Raw genomic sequence first — 6,794 nt, 5'->3', positions numbered from 1 at the left:
TATTATTAGTATTTAAACTAAATATATCTTCCCACAGGCTGCTAACCATAATACCTCGTTCAAGTACCCATTCCTTTTATTGCCACAAACTGTTCTGAACGTCACATAAATGAAACTGGAACATCACTTGATGGATTGTTATCATATTTTACTGTTTTATTTCATTTTAAGTGGGAGGAAACAAAACTTGCCAAATGTTGTCGTATGGTTTGAAGAAAATTAAATTAATTTCCCTATCATTTGGGGTGAGGGAAGCAAACAGACGCTTTTCTAATGGACATCAGCTGCAGGCGTTCGGTTCCACACCAGCAAGGGTCCATATGCTGTCACTGGTGTATAGGTTTTGTCTTGGGGCTGTAAGAGTCTAGAATGACTGGTTATTTTTTTTTTTAACTGTCTTTTATAATTAATTATCTGCCTCCTCTATCTATCTCTTCAAAGCCGAGTGAAATAAAGACGTTGTAAGAGACTAGAATTACTCTAAGAAGTTAGCTTAGAAATGTTTCCCTCCCAAGTTGAACGCTGTGTTTCCACTGGGAGTTCTGCCCAGCAGTCAGAAAAAACTGCCCAAAACCTCGGGTAGCCTCTTGAAATGAGGCATGTTTTTAATTCACATCAGCACAGATCGCAGCTGCTTGCCCAGGGCCACGAGTAGTGCCCTTCCCTATGCTGCCACGAAGGATGCTCACAAAGCAGCCAGCCTGCATCACAGTTTGGCAGGTGCTCATGCTAAGTCTGTGCCCGTGCATCAAGCAGTGCCCCCTTACATGCCTAGATCCTGGGACAGGATTGTCCGCACGGTTGAACACAGCGGTCTCGGGCATTATTTTGGCCTGGGCCAGGCAGCACTGTCTCAATGGATCCCGAGATGGGTGGATGCTAGTGCAGATCAGTAGCAGTCCCGAGGAGTAAGGGAGCAGTGGTGTGGACATAAGCCTTCCCTGCCTGGGGGCTCAGTCCCAGAGAGCAGTCCCGACAACATTGAATTTTGAAGCAGGGAAAGAGAGGGTCCTGCAGCCCTAGATGTGTCTGCAGGGGCTGTCCCACCACCCCAGCTCAATGAGCTAGAGGGTAGCCACAGCGCTCTGTCTAGAAAGCCTGGGCAGAGCATCATGCTAATGCAACTGTGCAGCTTGTGGTGTCTGAGCTGTGGTGTTCAGAGTTATACAGAATATCTTGAAAGTGCCTGGAAATGACCTTTTAATTGCTTGTTTCTGGGGCTGTTGGTTTTTTTGCTGGAAGAGTCCCCTGGCACAGAGTAGAATAAGCTATTTGAAGTTGGCCATGTATCAGTCTGACAAGGAAGGATCAGTAAGGTGCAGAGACCTTGTGCTGAATGTGACCATCTGAGCGGTACAAAAAAAGGGGATGTGGTTCTGGAGCTGCCGTAGCAGCTCTCCCCAAAACTCCTCTGAGCTGAGCTGAGCTGCCTTCTCAGCACAGGCAAGGTACTCCTATGCACCGGAGGTACTTGGTTTTAAGCTAATCCTATCTTCTAGTTGACATTATTTATTTATTGTTTTACATTATTTATTATAGTACTGTACTTGTTAAATATGAAAACAGTACCAATACGTTAGGGTTTACTCTTTCTGCCCCGTGCAAGGCACCCTTTCACGTATGAGCAAAGACCCAGAGCAGATCAGCTGCCCAGGTCCCTCCTGAACGGCTTGCAAGGGGCCATGGCTGGCAAGGGCAGGTCTTACCTGCTTTTCAGTGCCATGATTGCAAGCCCGCACCCGCAGTCGTGCTGGTCTGCGTGGGTGTGCTAGCTGAGGGAGTGGTCACACTTCGTTACAGCCCAACGGCACAGAGTTGCCATGTCCCAGCTGGCTTTCCCAGCTGGAGCATCGGCAGCCGCAACCCCTCAGCCTGCATCCCCTCGGGGCTCGGCCAGGTCTGGGCTGCCAGCATCCCACAGGAAGGATGAAGGCTTTGGAGCTTGTGTGCAAGCTGGCCGAGACAGAAAATTTGAGCTCTGCTTTGGGCCAACAGTGCAACAAAGACAAGCCTTGCGTTACAGGCGTGTTGTTGCTCCGGAAACTTGAAGCCTCCCATAAGCAATGCAATTACTAGCTGGTTATCACTTTTGCTTCACCAAGGAGGAGATTTTGTTAATTTAGAGAAGGCTAAGAACACAGAAATAGATTTTTTTTTACAAGGCTTCCTCCTAATAGCCTTTAAAGAAACCACATTTCTTTCTCTGTAATCACTGTAGGACCTACCTCCAGAAGGCAAATGTATAAAATCTTTTCTATTGTCCTCTAAACATTTCTTGTAGAAAGAAAAAAGACGAGTCTCTTCTCTGAGTTACCTCATCTTGAGCTGGCATGGAAACTTGTTTAGTGCACAGTAGCAGCTGCATCTCTGCAGCTTAAATTGATATACGGCTGCCCCTTACCTCAGCTCTTCTCCTGACTTGTTAACAAAATGATTGTTGCAATGTGCACCTCAAATCTACATGTTAAATGGTGTTTGGGAACAACTCATGTCCCTTTTTCTTCTGGCTGAATTAGTTCCCTTAAGAAACTAATCCGTAAGCCATGACAGTAAGGACAGGTGTTGAAAAACATCCTCTTTGGGGAATGAGGGAGTGTTTTGCTCCTGATGTATGACAGAAAAGGCTCAGCTATAAGTTTTTAAAGTTTTTTAAGCCACTACAGTTCTCAATGACTAAAAATCCCTTTGTAGACTTGCTGTCCTGCGCAGTGGGCCTTCTGAGACCCTGCTTTTTCCCTAAAATACCTGTGTTTGGGTTGGCACTGTGTGAGGTGTCTTTTAAAACCAATGCGAATGAAACCGAGTGGTATCTACTAAACGTCCATGAGCAGCAAAGAACTGCAGGAAATATGTTTTATGCCCCAGAGCCTGTGGAGGCCACAAGGCAGGAAACCCCTTGGTGGCAGCTCTGCCGCAAGAAGGGGGTGCGGCGGCAGCAGGGAAGCCTCAGAGATGGCCGAGGATGGGAGAAGGCACCGAGCTGCCAGCCGCGCTCCCTGCAGCTGCCCTACCCAGGAGGGAGGTGTCCGCTGGGGTTGGGGTGGGATGGGTGCGAGGCCGCTTGGTTTTCTGGTACAAAACGGCTGCTGAGCCTAATGCAGCAGGGAATGGTCTCCGACGTTTATTTTTTGAGGGTGTTTAGGGACAATTGCCTTTGAAGACTTGCCCCTGCAGGCAAATAGGTGAGGGAAAGGCAGTCCGAGTACAGCCGCCTCTACAATGGGATGCTGCTGGGAATGGCATTTGTATTTTCAAATGTAAATAATCTGGCAGTCCCTGCTGTGGCCTCATGCTATTTTGGTCTATCCCAATTTTATTGAAAAGTGTTGTTGAAAAGACATATTTTGCTCACTGGTCAGAGCAGACTTCGTCAGAGTTACTTTAAATAAGATTTCAGAACTTTTTTTCCCCTACTTTTGTTCTCTCCATGAGAAAAACTAAACAAGATGCTAAACAAATCTAAGCCAGAGTTAGGGTTACTAATGCATGTTTATTAATTTAAAGCATTAGAACTTAAATCCAGATCAAATATTTGAAAATGGAGAGTCTGGTAAAGATCTACATACGAATTCCCCTCCAGCTCTTCATCCTTTCCCAACCTTAACCTATCATATAGACATCTTGGCACGCATTCATTATACCTCATGTGAGCCTAAAGGTCACGATTTACCTGCTAAAACCACAGCCTCCCAGTTCATCCTCACATTAAGAGCTACCCCAATCAGTGTTCAATTTTTGCTGCTCAGTACGCCAGACAATGTACATGGAGGGACACTGGCTAACAGCTCGCCAGCCGACACCAGCCGAGGGTGGTGTGAGGACCTTGATTTCTCTCGTCATCTCTTTCTGCAGCATTCACATGCTTGTGGCCAGGTACCTCTCTAGTTTTCATCGTTCAGAATAAATTCAATTCTTTCTCTGAGACCCCGCTGGAGGACACAGACTCTAGCTGAAGCCCTCTACGCCGGCTGGACGCGGCACTTTGTACTGGTGTAATGGTTACACAGCAGACGTGGGCATACCTGCACAGCGGCAGAAGGTCTGATGACAGCACAGGTATGCCTGCAACCCAGCTTGGGTGGATTACAAGATGCATCTTTGCTACTGTTGTTACCTGTGACAGCTGTGTGCAGGCTAAAGGTAGACTCTTACCTTGTGCTGGCTAATATATTTCTACACTTACTGGCCTTTCACTTACTTTTTATATGTAGAATTGAGATAGATTGATGTAACTGCCTTTCTAGTTTACTAAGTCTAATTCACAGCCTAGAGAGCAGATTTTGCTGTTCCCCTTTTATAGTTGATGATTTACTTTCCTCAGTTTTAAACAGAAAAAGCATTATTAGGAAAAATAAAATGCAAAGCAAATACCATGAAAAGACTCAGAGAAAATATATTAGTGGTATAATATATTAATATTTATTTAATTGCTGCCATTTCAGGTCAGTTTCCCTTGATACTTTGATACTGTGGACTTCAAATAAACTTCAAGCTATAGTTGTTCGCACATAAGTATATCCTTGATAGGGTGGAGATGGTGGCCAGGGTTGGAACAGAGTTGGAATTGTTTGTGAAATGCATACTGGGACTTACTTCACTTTTAACTGTTTGCTTTTGCAAGGATAGCAGTCCAGTTGTGTTGCTGAATTAATATTTATAACCATTTTTTCAAGTGTTCTGATCTGGGAAATCATTGCATATTTTTAGATGAGATTTCTGAGTAAAGAAAGTAGTGGTTTGGTATGTGCAAATAAGATGATGTTACTATTTTTCAACTGTCCCTACTTGCAGTGGAGAAAGTAAGTTCAGCACGCGAAAGGAAAAATTTGAGCTTTCATAGCAAATACTGTTTTTAGCCTGCTTCGATCTTTGATCTAAGATTATACTCAACCACTCCTTCCCATTTGACAAGCAGACCTTGGAAACCAGTACACCAAAATTAGGAGGCATGTTTGCATTTTCAACCTCTCCGAGTGCAGCACTGCAAATAGTCCGTTCCAGCTATGTCATTATTGTACAACACAGGGGTTTTTTTTAGAAAGCAAACGTCATTCTTCATTACTTACAGCTCTTCCATGTTGCTTTAAAAAAATACCTGCCTTTGCTTGGCAAAACGAGCGCAAACACAGAAGCTGCCCTTACTGCGGCGTCCTCGCTGACCCTGTAAGCACAGGAGCCTGGGTTTGTCGCAGGTGCTTTGACAGCCGATGGTGGGAATGCAAAGTTATAAAAGTCAAATGTCTTTTCTGTTTTCAGAAGGTAGAGAAGGGATCGCTAGAATAGTAAGTTCTATGCCATATTTAAAAGTATACTATTAATCCTGAAAAAAAGTTCGATTCAAGGTATATCATTCCGCTAGAGTCGTGTAAACCTGGCGCCTGGGAAGCGGTACACCTAAGGGCATTGACAAAGGTTTTGCATATACCTCCTCATGAATACAGATGAGATGGTATATTTTAAGGCATAATAATGGAACCTCTCTATTTTTTTTTGTTTGGTTGTTTTTTTATTCTGAAAGCTTCCAATTAAAGTTAAATTACCTTTTTACCATTTCGGTGCTTCATATGCCTGGAATGGCTCCTCACAACTTGTGCATAAAACAACCTAATTTGCTTAAATAAGAGCAAGGAACAATTTGCTAAATGAAGACAACCGAAAACCCAATAAATCCTTTTTGACTAGAACCAGGTAGCTCAGCTTTTAATTGCATTACAACCTAAACACTGGCACTGCCAGAAGAAATTAACTGCTGTAGTTAATCCTTGCTGGCACCACTCCACATCTTGGAACGGGAGTCCTGTGGGGTACGGACTCTGTTCATGGCAACGTGTTCCCCTTGAAGCGCTGAGCAGGTGCAGGGTTTTTGAATACAGACTGAAGTTTGCCTTACGGGCAGAAAATTAAATAAGGATTCTTTTCTGGGGGAGGTAGGAGACCTCTTTGAATTAATAGAGGTGGGTTTTTGTTTTTTTTTTTTTTAAGAGAAAAAGAAAGAAATGTTTTATTGCTAACTTGCCATCGAGGGAAACTCCCAGGAACAGACCCGAGTTCCTCGGCTTTGCCACCAGATGTCCGTCACGAGCAGGGAAAGCTGGTGACCAGAACCATACCCAGCAGTCTGCACCCACGGCATTTTTGAAGATGATAGGACAGTGAAAGGGAAGTCTGAGTGAGAGTACATGTTACCGCAGAGTCTTGGATGGCGGATATGCTACGAAGGCTCCTTGGCAAGCGAAAAATTCTGCCAGTAGCACGACAATAAATCCTTAATTAACTCTTAAAACGTGTGTGTCAGCCTGCAGCGGCTGCCGAATACAGAGCCTGTGCACTCCTCCAGAGGTTCAGGTATTCAGCTCTCCTCTGAAGTCTTAAAATCCTTTGCAGAAACTTGCCCTTTCAGATGGCAGGAATTTCTGAAATCTGTCACTGTAGGTGACCTCTATAAGAAGACTTAACTCTTTCACCCCTCAGCAAGTTGCTGAGTGACGCAGTGACTTTCCTAGGTCTGATATCGTTAGCTGAAACCCACAGTGAAGTGTTCACATCTACAGGCGAGAGGCATTTCCAGGGATAAGTAGCATACATCTCTGGGAAGCACTGCTGAAAAAAAGTGAAAGACTTAAGTTAAACTTAACAAAAGGTGCAATGACTTCCTCAGGAGGGTGTTAGCTTCCTAGCTACACATGGGAACTTACCTTAAGAACACGGTAACTTAACAGGGAAGTACTGGAAGGTTTGCTGTGTGTCCCTGTCCCCAGACGGCATCAAACTCAGATGCCCAAATGCTGCCAACT

The sequence above is a fragment of the Nyctibius grandis genome, chromosome 3 (assembly GCF_013368605.1).
Source record: "Nyctibius grandis isolate bNycGra1 chromosome 3, bNycGra1.pri, whole genome shotgun sequence".
Taxonomy (NCBI): domain Eukaryota; kingdom Metazoa; phylum Chordata; class Aves; order Nyctibiiformes; family Nyctibiidae; genus Nyctibius; species Nyctibius grandis.
This window is presented reverse-complemented; position numbering follows the sequence as displayed.